A 13,410-nucleotide genomic window follows, 5' to 3' on the forward strand; every position below is an offset into this window, starting at 1 on the left:
CTCTTTCGGTTCTCAAGTCCCACACTGCACAGTCACCTACCTGCCTGCAGTGTCAAGTCAGTGCGCTATATATGTCCTGATGCTGTCGGCAGCCAGGACACAGCAGCATGGGCCCCAAGAAGAGCAAGCAGGGAAGAAGGGTAAGTACAGCACTCATAGCACAGTACTCCCTGCACTGTATCTTATAAAGGGAAAAGTACAGTACAGTGCCACAAGGGGTCACTATGGGCCCCTGGGTTAGGGGCCCGGTATAGGTACACCAGTGCCCAAACTGGCGCAGCATGCTATTTCCTCTATCTTGCCCAGCCTCAAATGTCATCTTGGAGAGGATTTTAAAGGGGTTGTCTCACTTCAGCAAATAGCATTTATTATATAGAGGAAGTTAATACAAGGCACTTACTAATGTATTGTTATTATCCATATTGCCTCTTTTGCTGGCTTGATTCATTTTTCCATCGCATTATACACTGCTTGTTTCCATGGTTACGACCACCCTGCAATCCATCAGTCATGCTTGCACACTATAGGAAAAGGCTCTGACCTCTCTGGTGGGAGTGCACCTAGGCCGATGTATTTTCCTATAGTTTGCAAGCACGAGCTCTGCTGCTGGATTGCAGGGTGGTCGTAACCATGGACACGAGTCGTATATAATGTGATGGAAAAATGGATCCAGCCAGCAAAGGAAGCAATATGGACAATCACAATACATTAATAAGTGCCTTGTTATTAACTTTCTCTACAGGATGAACACCACTTGCTGAAGTGAGACAACCCCTTTAAGCACCTTGGAAGGCCTGGTGACACCCAGTGTCCAAATATATTTTTTTTTCAAAATGAACAAAGTTTGGATTGGGTAGGATTTTGACACTCCTCCTGCTGAGGCTGATGAATAGATCTGGACTTGCTGGCGGTGCCCCATCCTGCCGTTGTTGCTTTCTGCCTGCTTCCACCATGCCGCCCTGCCTGAGAATGTAACCCCTTACAATATGTATTGAATTGCAATGTATGGTATTCTTTATTATCTGGCTGGCAAGTTCATTTACATCCATTCGCCCCTAGGAGCAAGTTCATGGAGGAGAGAGACAGGCTAAAGTCACCATGTAACTGTGTTCCTTTCCGCTGGCCCCTGATCAAGCCTGGAGAAGATAACTACAGAAACCAAGCACCAGACAGTAAGTCTATACACCAAGATGCAGAGAGACTAGTGAGGGTAACAGCTAACTATAGCTTATGGTCCTCATAAGCACAAGTGACCAGGAGTAGCTTTCCGAGTACCTGGACACAAATGGACAGTTGATGCACAGAATTGTTTTTATCACTAACTAAACCTTCCGGGTAGTAGTGAAAACCAAAAACCTCTCTAGAAGAGTTTCCTGCCAAAGAATGAAGCAGATGAGTTTGCCTGCCACAAGGGAGACCGCCCTTAAAGGATAGCTTATAGTAACTATATATAATAGCATCTTTAGTGCCAGAGTGCTGTAAAGAGTGAATTTAGGATTAGCACCGGGATCCTTGCCTGTAAAGTAACAGCATTAGAAGAATCCCTCCATTGGCAACTTCCACTGCCTGATAATAGGATTAAAAGTCAACTAATTAATACTTATGCTATGCCAAACGCTTTCTGTTGATGAACTGTACCAACTGTCCAGAGACTATTGATTCTTCAGTAAATGTTCAACTGGTTTACAACAACCAACTCCTCATTCTTACTACTACTCTCAACATTTGCACCTAATGGTGCTGGCGTCAAGAACCAGGTGCCCAGCTGCAAAAGCACCTTACACCCATTACCATCAAAGGCACCTCAACTTCCATCTAGCTGGTGTTCCCTGTAAACGAGAGTGCTCCGGAGGATTTTGTGCTGTCTTCCCATCCACTGTACGCCAGCCCAGGGAAGGCATCTGCTAACCGTGAATACATGAACTAATGCACCCATCGGCCCACCGTGAGCCTCATGTGTTTTCCCTTGTGGTTTGGTAGCGTTACAATTGGGACAAAGATATTAATGAGTATTTCAAGGTAAGAAGTAGGATTAGAAAATATTTATATAGATAGTAAATAGGCTCAATTACTTCTAAGAAATTGTGAAACTTTAAGAATGATGGGAATTTAGGCTGTCCTAGATGTAATATAGCATAAAGACATATGCAAAGTTTTGATCTGCGGGTTACTAAGTGCTGAGATGGCCATGATCTCTAGAGCGAGAGGAAAGATGTATGTGCATTTCACTCGCTCTCCTTGCTGCGCGAAACAGGCTCCATAGAAGTCTATGGGCCAGTCTTGATTTCGTCCGCAGCAGCTAAGAAAAAGTGTAATATGCAAGCTTCTCACCCCTCATTCTAGCAATTTATTGGGGTCTCAGCACTCAGACCCCAACCAATCAAAACTTTTTATGTGCCTCTATGACATATCAAGAATCTTTTTAAAAAGTTAGTGATGCTTTAATCTTTGAATAAAGAAACAGGTATCTCTTTATTCAGGTGGAAAAGTTACAGTTTTTCTCTCTTACATGCACATGGCCATTGTGCGGCTGTTCTGTGCATTGGGGACCGCTATTTTTTTGCGTTGCGAAGGCACGGACAGAAACACCACGGGAGCACTCCGTAGTGCTCCCGTGGGGTTCCATGTCTCCGTTCAGCTCCGGATTGGGGACCCATTCAAGTGAATGGGTCCGCATCCGTGATGCAGGGAGAACACGGACGGTGCCCGCATATTGTGGACCCGTTGTTTGCGGACCGCAATACGACCACGGCCGGGCAATGGCTGTGTGCATGAGGCCTTAGGATGCAATAAATAGATAAGGATTCAGATTATTCTTTTAGTGAACGAGGGGGACAATTTTTGAGTGTTAAACTTTTTGATCACATTTTATGAATTTTTTTTAAGCAATTAAAATATGGCTAATTGGCTGTTTTGACCCTTTTTCCATTTCATAATTTGCCATATTGGAAAAATATTTTTTTTATTTTAATAGTACGGGCGTTTTCATTCATGGTAATTCCCAAGATGTTTATATTTTTTGTTATTTAGGTATTTATTTTTTTATTATATGGAAAGGTGGTTGATGATTTTGAAGCTCATATATGAGCCTATAAACTGTGTTTTTTAGTTTTTAATTTTGAACAATCATGTATTTTTTTAAATGAGTTTATTACTGTCTAGTGCTCATTTCTAATCTTGGCCTGCTATCTAGTGGGCAAAATAAGAATTGCAGCATGACTGCTGTGGGTCCTGTCAGCGAAGAGCATTCAAAGCAACTACCGACATCCCCATTTGCCGCAGGGGATGTCGGTAGTATGCCCGGAAGTGCGAGCTTCCGGGTTTTTGACACATTAGATACTGTGATCTCACTTGATCACGGCATCTAAAGCCTTTATTTACCGTGATCGGCATTATTGCCAGTAGCGGTTATTAGCCACACGTCTCTGCTGTTTGAAACAGCAGAGACCTGCTGGCCATGACGCCCACTACACGTGTGAGCGGGCACCATGTTTACACATTGCTCCAGCGCCGTACATGTAGGGGTTCTTCAGGCTTTCCTATATTGAAGACCTATCTTCAGCCAATCATCTGTATGAGGAGACACGCAGATTGCAAGTGCCGTCTCTCATCCTGTTCACAGCTGCTTTTCCATAGACAGCAGCGGTGAGAAGGGAGACGGCACATACACACTGTGCATATAGTCTCCTCATACAGCTGATTGGCGGAGGTGCTGGGTGTCCGACCCAGCTGATCTGATATTGATTACCTATCCTGAGGACAGGTCATCATCAATTGAGCCCTGAGAACCCCTTTAATAATGTCTTTAAAATAAAAAAAGTAGCAAGATAAATATAATTTTCTTGTAAGTTAGTTTGTGATTGTATTATTGCATTCTATTTATTGTTTAATATGGATTAAAATATGCATTAAAATTGAAAACCACTATTTTTTTCAATTAGATAAGTTGCCCAAATGTTAGAAAATGAAGTGCTATTTGTTTTGAATGCGATCCAGGAAGCCTGATATACAATGTCTTGTAAGTATAAAACTGAATCACTTGAAATGTGCAGACGCCAGTTTGTTCTAATCCCTCCCAGCTGCTTTTCCTTTGCTTTTTTTTCCAAGGAATAACCCTCTAAAAAAGGACTTCTTCCTAATCCTGCAAACTGAAATTCAATCTTCTAGTTTTTTTTTTAAGTTTTTTTAAATCAGATTTTATGCCCGGGGCTGTCTAACTCATAGTAGTAGTCTTTTTCAGTTCAGTAAACAAAGCCTTGAACTGAATCTCAGCATTTAGAAGACAATTAACTTTCCTTGAGCCAAGCATACAAATGTGATGTCTTTCAGGTTATTTAGCAGACATTAGCCTTCAAATTCTCACCAAATTACTGTCTGAGTGTTTTTTGTTGATTGCAAGGCTGTAGACTTTGTTATTCTAAGTGTGCTTTTATCAGTGCTTTTCTCTGTGCCTGAGCATTATTTAATCAGTATACTCTATCTACTTGTGTATTACTTAACCACAAGCTAATTTTTTTAATTGTAATCTCTGCTATCGGGGTGAGATCTTCCTTAAGTGATTTAAATAAGTCTGTTATCTAAATTACTGTTGTTTGCATGCAGGGGTAAAGCTGACCATACACTTTAGATAGTTGCTGGCCAAAGGCATGTTTGTCTGATAGCTGTTCCTCCCAACTCTCCCATACACATGTACGATCGGCCGAGTGTGCTTGTGCTCTGAATGGGGAAAGGGGAGTAAGCTGTGGTCAGACACCTCTGATGGCATGTTATCTAGCCTGCTATCCTCCTTTACCTCAACATCTCCTACATTAGATTATACCAGGCCAGTACAAAGATCTGCCTAATAATACTGTATATTTATATCCAGGACTGGCTTATGTAATGGCTTATGTACCCGGCAAAGCCGTATGCACACAGTCTACATAGGAAGTTAGTTCTGGGCAGTACAGCCTCTGAACTGTCATTCAGGCTTTGATACTTATGGAGATATTCTCCCCTCTAAACAATGTTCCTGGAACCCTGTTACAGCTCCATACCAAGCCCAGATGAAAAGGTTTAATTCACTGTCCTCAATATATATATATATATATATATATATATATATTTATTATACTGGTAAATGCCCTGGCTGACACAAAGTGGGTTGTTGGAAATTGTTATGGATAATACATTAGAAGAGTTTTAAAGGGGCGGCGTATAATTCTTGAATGTAATATGGCAAGTTATGGCTTTTAGATTACTGGAAATTGGTCAGTGATTCTGAAATATGTTGGAGTCATGAGGATTGTTGAGAAAATGTGGTCCTTGTCTCATGGTTATTTTGCCTTTCTCTGACAAATCCACCTCAGGCAAGAAATGTGTGAAAATACTCTAGATGACCTTAGGTCCTCAATAGGGATGAGCGAACCCGAACTGTATAGTTCGGGTTCGTACCGAATTTTGGGGTGTCCGTGACACGGACCCGAACCCGGACATTTTCGTAAAAGTCCGGGTTCGGGTTCGGTGTTCGTCGCTTTCTTCGCGCTTTTGTGACGCTTTCTTGGCGCTTTTTGAAAGGCTGCAAAGCAGCCAATCAACAAGCGTCATACTACTTGCCCCAAGAGGCCATCACAGCCATGCCTACTATTGGCATGGCTGTGATTGGCCAGAGCACCATGTGACCCAGCCTCTATTTAAGCTGGAGTCACATAGCGCCGCCCGTCACTCTGCTCTGATTAGCGTAGGGAGAGGTTGCGGCTGCGACAGTAGGGCGAGATTAGGCAGATTAACTCCTCCAAAGGACTTGATTAACTGATCGATCTGCAGCTGTGGATCATTGAGCTGCTGATCCTCAATTGCTCACTGTTTTTAGGCTGCACAGACCGTTTGTCAGTCTCATTTTTCTGGGGTGATCGGCGGCCATTTTGTGTCTTGTGGTGCGCCAGCACAAGCTGCGACCAAGTGCATTTAACCCTCAATGGTGTGGTTGTTTTTTGGCTAAAGCCTACATCAGGGTGAAGCTGTGACACCAAGTGCATTTAACCAGCAATAGTCTGTTCATTTTTTGGCCATATACAAAATCAGGGGCAAGCTGCGCCTGTCACCAAGTGCATTTAACCCTCAATGGTGTGGTTGTTTTTTGGCTAAAGCCTACATCAGGGTGAAGCTGTCACACCAAGTGCATTTAACCAGCAATAGTCTGTTCATTTTTTGGCCATATACAAAATCAGGGGCAAGCTGCGCCTGTCACCAAGTGCATTTAACCCTCAATGGTGTGGTTGTTTTTTGGCTAAAGCCTACATCAGGGTGAAGCTGTCACACCAAGTGCATTTAACCAGCAATAGTCTGTTCATTTTTTGGCCATATACAAAATCAGGGGCAAGCTGCGCCTGTCACCAAGTGCATTTAACCCTCAATGGTGTGGTTGTTTTTTGGCTAAAGCCTACATCAGGGTGAAGCTGTCACACCAAGTGCATTTAACCAGCAATAGTCTGTTCATTTTTTGGCCATATCCCAGTCTAATTCTGTCACTAAATCCATACCGGTCACCCAGCGCCTAAATACTAGGCCTCAAATTTATATCCAGCTAAATCTGTCCCTAGTGCTGTAGCTGGGCGAGTTATTTAGTGTCCGTTCAAGCACATTTCTTGTTCTGGGTTGAAATACAATTCCCAATTTAGCAATTTCATAATTTAGTGGTTCCTGCTATATCAGAGCTCTTTGAAATCTATCCCAAAAAGGGTATATAATATTGAAGGTGCACATAGGGTCATTCAGAGTAACTTCACACACACCCGCTACTGTGTATTTCCAAGTCTAATTCTGTCACTAAATCCATACCGGTGACCCAGCGCCTAAATACTAGGCCTCAAATTTAATTCCCTCTAAATCTCTCGTTACCCACCGCTGTACTGTTGTTGCTGGGCAAGATATTTAGTGTCCGTCAAAGCACATTTTTTGTTCTGGGTTGAAGTACAATTCCCAATTTAGCAATTTCATAATTTAGTGGTTTCTGCTATATCAGAGCTATTTGAAATCTATCCCTAAAAGGGTATATAATATTGAAGGTGCACATAGGGTCATTCAGAATAACTTCACACACACCCGCTACTGTGTATTTCCAAGTCTAATTCTGTCACTAAACCCATACCTGTCACCCAGCGCCTAAATACTAGGCCTCAAATTTAAATCCCTCTAAATTTCTCGTTACCGTTGTCCTGTTGTAGCTGGGAAAGTTATTTAGTGCCCGTCAAAGCACATTTTTTGTTCTGGGTTGAAGTACAATTCCCAATTTAGCAATTTCATAATTTAGTGGTTCCTGCTATATCAGAGCTATTTGAAATCTATCCCAAAAAGGGTATATAATATTGAAGGTGCACATAGGGTCATTCAGAATAACTTCACACACACCCGCTACTGTGTATTTCCAAGTCTAATTCTGTCACTAAATCCATACCGGTGACCCAGCGCCTAAATACTAGGCCTCAAATTTAATTCCCTCTAAATCTCTCGTTACCCACCGCTGTACTGTTGTTGCTGGGCAAGATATTTAGTGTCCGTCAAAGCACATTTTTTGTTCTGGGTTGAAGTACAATTCCCAATTTAGCAATTTCATAATTTAGTGGTTTCTGCTATATCAGAGCTATTTGAAATCTATCCCTAAAAGGGTATATAATATTGAAGGTGCACATAGGGTCATTCAGAATAACTTCACACACACCCGCTACTGTGTATTTCCAAGTCTAATTCTGTCACTAAACCCATACCTGTCACCCAGCGCCTAAATACTAGGCCTCAAATTTATATCCAGCTAAATCTGTCCCTAGTGCTGTAGCTGGGCGAGTTATTTAGTGTCCGTTCAAGCACATTTCTTGTTCTGGGTTGAAATACAATTCCCAATTTAGCAATTTCATAATTTAGTGGTTCCTGCTATATCAGAGCTCTTTGAAATCTATCCCAAAAAGGGTATATAATATTGAAGGTGCACATAGGGTCATTCAGAGTAACTTCACACACACCCGCTACTGTGTATTTCCAAGTCTAATTCTGTCACTAAATCCATACCGGTGACCCAGCGCCTAAATACTAGGCCTCAAATTTAATTCCCTCTAAATCTCTCGTTACCCACCGCTGTACTGTTGTTGCTGGGCAAGATATTTAGTGTCCGTCAAAGCACATTTTTTGTTCTGGGTTGAAGTACAATTCCCAATTTAGCAATTTCATAATTTAGTGGTTTCTGCTATATCAGAGCTATTTGAAATCTATCCCAAAAAGGGTATATAATATTGAAGGTGCACATAGGGTCATTCAGAATAACTTCACACACACCCGCTACTGTGTATTTCCAAGTCTAATTCTGTCACTAAACCCATACCTGTCACCCAGCGCCTAAATACTAGGCCTCAAATTTAAATCCCTCTAAATCTCTCGTTACCGTTGTCCTGTTGTAGCTGGGAAAGTTATTTAGTGCCCGTCAAAGCACATTTTTTGTTCTGGGTTGAAGTACAATTCCCAATTTAGCAATTTCATAATTTAGTGGTTCCTGCTATATCAGAGCTATTTGAAATCTATCCCAAAAAGGGTATATAATATTGAAGGTGCACATAGGGTCATTCAGAATAACTTCACACACACCCGCTACTGTGTATTTCCAAGTCTAATTCTGTCACTAAATCCATACCGGTGACCCAGCGCCTAAATACTAGGCCTCAAATTTAATTCCCTCTAAATCTCTCGTTACCCACCGGTGTACTGTTGTTGCTGGGCAAGATATTTAGTGTCCGTCAAAGCACATTTTTTGTTCTGGGTTGAAGTACAATTCCCAATTTAGCAATTTCATAATTTAGTGGTTTCTGCTATATCAGAGCTATTTGAAATCTATCCCTAAAAGGGTATATAATATTGAAGGTGCACATAGGGTCATTCAGAATAACTTCACACACACCCGCTACTGTGTATTTCCAAGTCTAATTCTGTCACTAAACCCATACCTGTCACCCAGCGCCTAAATACTAGGCCTCAAATTTAAATCCCTCTAAATCTCTCGTTACCGTTGTCCTGTTGTAGCTGGGAAAGTTATTTAGTGCCCGTCAAAGCACATTTTTTGTTCTGGGTTGAAGTACAATTCCCAATTTAGCAATTTCATAATTTAGTGGTTCCTGCTATATCAGAGCTATTTGAAATCTATCCCAAAAAGGGTATATAATATTGAAGGTGCACATTGGGTCATTCAGAATAACTTCACACACACGCTTCTGTGCATTTCCAAGTCTAATTCTGTCACTAAATCCATACCGGTGACCCAGCGCCTAAATACTAGGCCTCAAATTTAATTCCCTCTAAATCTCTCGTTACCCACCGCTGTACTGTTGTTGCTGGGCAAGATATTTAGTGTCCGTCAAAGCACATTTTTTGTTCTGGGTTGAAGTACAATTCCCAATTTAGCAATTTCATAATTTAGTGGTTTCTGCTATATCAGAGCTATTTGAAATCTATCCCTAAAAGGGTATATAATATTGAAGGTGCACATAGGGTCATTCAGAATAACTTCACACACACCCGCTACTGTGTATTTCCAAGTCTAATTCTGTCACTAAATCCATACCGGTGACCCAGCGCCTAAATACTAGGCCTCAAATTTAATTCCCTCTAAATCTCTCGTTACCCACCGTTGTACTGTTGTTGCTGGGCAAGATATTTAGTGTCCGTCAAAGCACATTTTTTGTTCTGGGTTGAAGTACAATTCCCAATTTAGCAATTTCATAATTTAGTGGTTTCTGCTATATCAGAGCTATTTGAAATCTATCCCTAAAAGGGTATATAATATTCAAGGTGCACATTGGGTCATTCAGAATAACTTCACACACACACGCTTCTGTGCATTTCCAAGTCTAATTCTGTCACTAAATCCATACCGGTCACCCAGCGCCTAAATACTAGGCCTCAAATTTATATCCCGCTGAATTTGAATACAATACATTGGGCCAAATAATATATTTGTTGTTGTGGTGAACCATAACAATGAGAAAAACATCTAGTAAGGGACGCGGACGTGGACATGGTCGTGGTGGTGTTAGTGGACCCTCTGGTGCTGGGAGAGGACGTGGCCGTTCTGCCACATCCACACGTCCTAGTGTACCAACTACCTCAGGTCCCAGTAGCCGCCAGAATTTACAGCGATATATGGTGGGGCCCAATGCCGTTCTAAGGATGGTAAGGCCTGAGCAGGTACAGGCATTAGTCAATTGGGTGGCCGACAGTGGATCCAGCACGTTCACATTATCTCCCACCCAGTCTTCTGCAGAAAGCGCACAGATGGCGCCTGAAAACCAACCCCATCAGTCTGTCACATCACCCCCATGCATACCAGGGAAACTGTCTCAGCCTCAAGTTATGCAGCAGTCTCTTATGCTGTTTGAAGACTCCGCTGGCAGGGTTTCCCAAGGGCATCCACCTAGCCCTTCCCCAGCGGTGAAAGACATAGAATGCACTGACGCACAACCACTTATGTTTCCTGATGATGAGGACATGGGAATACCACCTCAGCATGTCTCTGATGATGACGAAACACAGGTGCCAACTGCTGCGTCTTTCTGCAGTGTGCAGACTGAACAGGAGGTCAGGGATCAAGACTGGGTGGAAGACGATGCAGGGGACGATGAGGTCCTAGACCCCACATGGAATGAAGGTCGTGCCACTGACTTTCACAGTTCGGAGGAAGAGGCAGTGGTGAGACCGAGCCAACAGCGTAGCAAAAGAGGGAGCAGTGGGCAAAAGCAGAACACCCGCCGCCAAGAGACTCCGCCTGCTACTGACCGCCGCCATCTGGGACCGAGCACCCCAAAGGCAGCTTCAAGGAGTTCCCTGGCATGGCACTTCTTCAAACAATGTGCTGACGACAAGACCCGAGTGGTTTGCACGCTGTGCCATCAGAGCCTGAAGCGAGGCATTAACGTTCTGAACCTGAGCACAACCTGCATGACCAGGCACCTGCATGCAAAGCATGAACTGCAGTGGAGTAAACACCTTAAAACCAAGGAAGTCACTCAGGCTCCCCCTGCTACCTCTTCTGCTGCTGCCGCCTCGGCCTATTCTGCTGCTGCCGCCTCGGCCTCTTCCTCCGCCTCTGGAGGAACGTTGGCACCTGCCGCCCAGCAAACAGGGGATGTACCACCAACACCACCACCACCACCTCCGTCACCAAGCGTCTCAACCATGTCACACGCCAGCGTTCAGCTCTCCATCTCACAAACATTTGATAGAAAGCGTAAATTCCCACCTAGCCACCCTCGATCCCTGGCCCTGAATGCCAGCATTTCTAAACTACTGGCCTATGAAATGCTGTCATTTAGGCTGGTGGACACAGACAGCTTCAAACAGCTCATGTCGCTTGCTGTCCCACAGTATGTTGTTCCCAGCCGGCACTACTTCTCCAAGAGAGCCGTGCCTTCCCTGCACAACCAAGTATCCGATAAAATCAAGTGTGCACTGCGCAACGCCATCTGTAGCAAGGTCCACCTAACCACAGATACGTGGACCAGTAAGCACGGCCAGGGACGCTATATCTCCCTAACTGCACACTGGGTAAATGTAGTGGCAGCTGGGCCCCAGGCGGAGAGCTGTTTGGCGCACGTCCTTCCGCCGCCAAGGATCGCAGGGCAACATTCTTTGCCTCCTGTTGCCACCTCCTCCTTCTCGGCTTCCTCCTCCTCTTCTTCCACCTGCTCATCCAGTCAGCCACACACCTTCACCACCAACTTCAGCACAGCCCGGGGTAAACGTCAGCAGGCCATTCTGAAACTCATATGTTTGGGGGACAGGCCCCACACCGCACAGGAGTTGTGGCGGGGTATAGAACAACAGACCGACGAGTGGTTGCTGCCGGTGAGCCTCAAGCCCGGCCTGGTGGTGTGTGATAATGGGCGAAATCTCGTTGCAGCTCTGGGACTAGCCAATTTGACGCACATCCCTTGCTTGGCGCATGTGCTGAATTTGGTGGTGCAGAAGTTCATTCACAACTACCCCGACATGTCAGAGCTGCTGCATAAAGTGCGGGCCGTCTGTTCGCGCTTCCGGCGTTCACATCCTGCTGCTGCTCGCCTGTCTGCGCTACAGCGTAACTTCGGCCTTCCCGCTCACCGCCTCATATGCGACGTGCCCACCAGGTGGAACTCCACCTTGCACATGCTGGACAGACTGTGCGAGCAGCAGCAGGCCATAGTGGAGTTTCAGCTGCAGCACGCACGGGTCAGTCGCACTACAGAACAGCACCACTTCACCACCAATGACTGGGCCTCCATGCGAGACCTGTGTGCCCTGTTGCGCTGTTTCGAGTACTCCACCAACATGGCCAGTGGCGATGACACCGTTATCAGCGTTACAATACCACTTCTATGTCTCCTTGAGAAAACACTTAGGGCGATGATGGAAGAGGAGGTGGCCCAGGAGGAGGAGGAGGAGGAGGAGGAAGAGGGGTCATTTTTAGCACTTTCAGGCCAGTCTCTTCGAAGTGACTCAGAGGGAGGTTTTTGGCAACAGCAGAGGCCAGGTACAAATGTGGCCAGCCAGGGCCCACTACTGGAGGACGAGGAGGACGAGGATGAGGAGGAGGTGGAGGAGGATGAGGATGAAGCATGGTCACAGCGGGGTGGCACCCAACGCAGCTCGGGTCCATCACTGGTGCGTGGCTGGGGGGAAAGGCAGGACGATGACGATACGCCTCCCACAGAGGACAGCTTGTCCTTATCCCTGGGCAGCCTGGCACACATGAGCGACTACATGCTGCAGTGCCTGCGCAACGACAGCAGAGTTGCCCACATTTTAACCTGTGCGGACTACTGGGTTGCCACCCTGCTGGATCCACGCTACAAAGACAATGTGCCCACCTTACTTCCTGCACTGGAGCGTGATAGGAAGATGCGCGAGTACAAGCGCACGTTGGTAGACACGCTACTGAGAGCATTCCCAAATGTCACAGGGGAACAAGTGGAAGCCCAAGGCCAAGGCAGAGGAGGAGCAAGAGGTCGCCAAGGCAGCTGTGTCACGGCCAGCTCCTCTGAGGGCAGGGTTAGCATGGCAGAGATGTGGAAAACTTTTGTCAACACGCCACAGCTAACTGCACCACCACCTGATACGCAACGTGTTAGCAGGAGGCAACATTTCACTAACATGGTGGAACAGTACGTGTGCACACCCCTCCACGTACTGACTGATGGTTCGGCCCCATTCAACTTCTGGGTCTCTAAATTGTCCACGTGGCCAGAGCTAGCCTTTTATGCCTTGGAGGTGCTGGCCTGCCCGGCAGCCAGCGTTTTGTCTGAACGTGTATTCAGCACGGCAGGGGGCGTCATTACAGACAAACGCAGCCGCCTGTCTACAGCCAATGTGGACAAGCTGACGTTCATAAAAATGAACCAGGCATGGATCCCACAG

This window comes from Bufo gargarizans, chromosome 2 (genome assembly GCF_014858855.1).
Source record: "Bufo gargarizans isolate SCDJY-AF-19 chromosome 2, ASM1485885v1, whole genome shotgun sequence".
Taxonomy (NCBI): domain Eukaryota; kingdom Metazoa; phylum Chordata; class Amphibia; order Anura; family Bufonidae; genus Bufo; species Bufo gargarizans.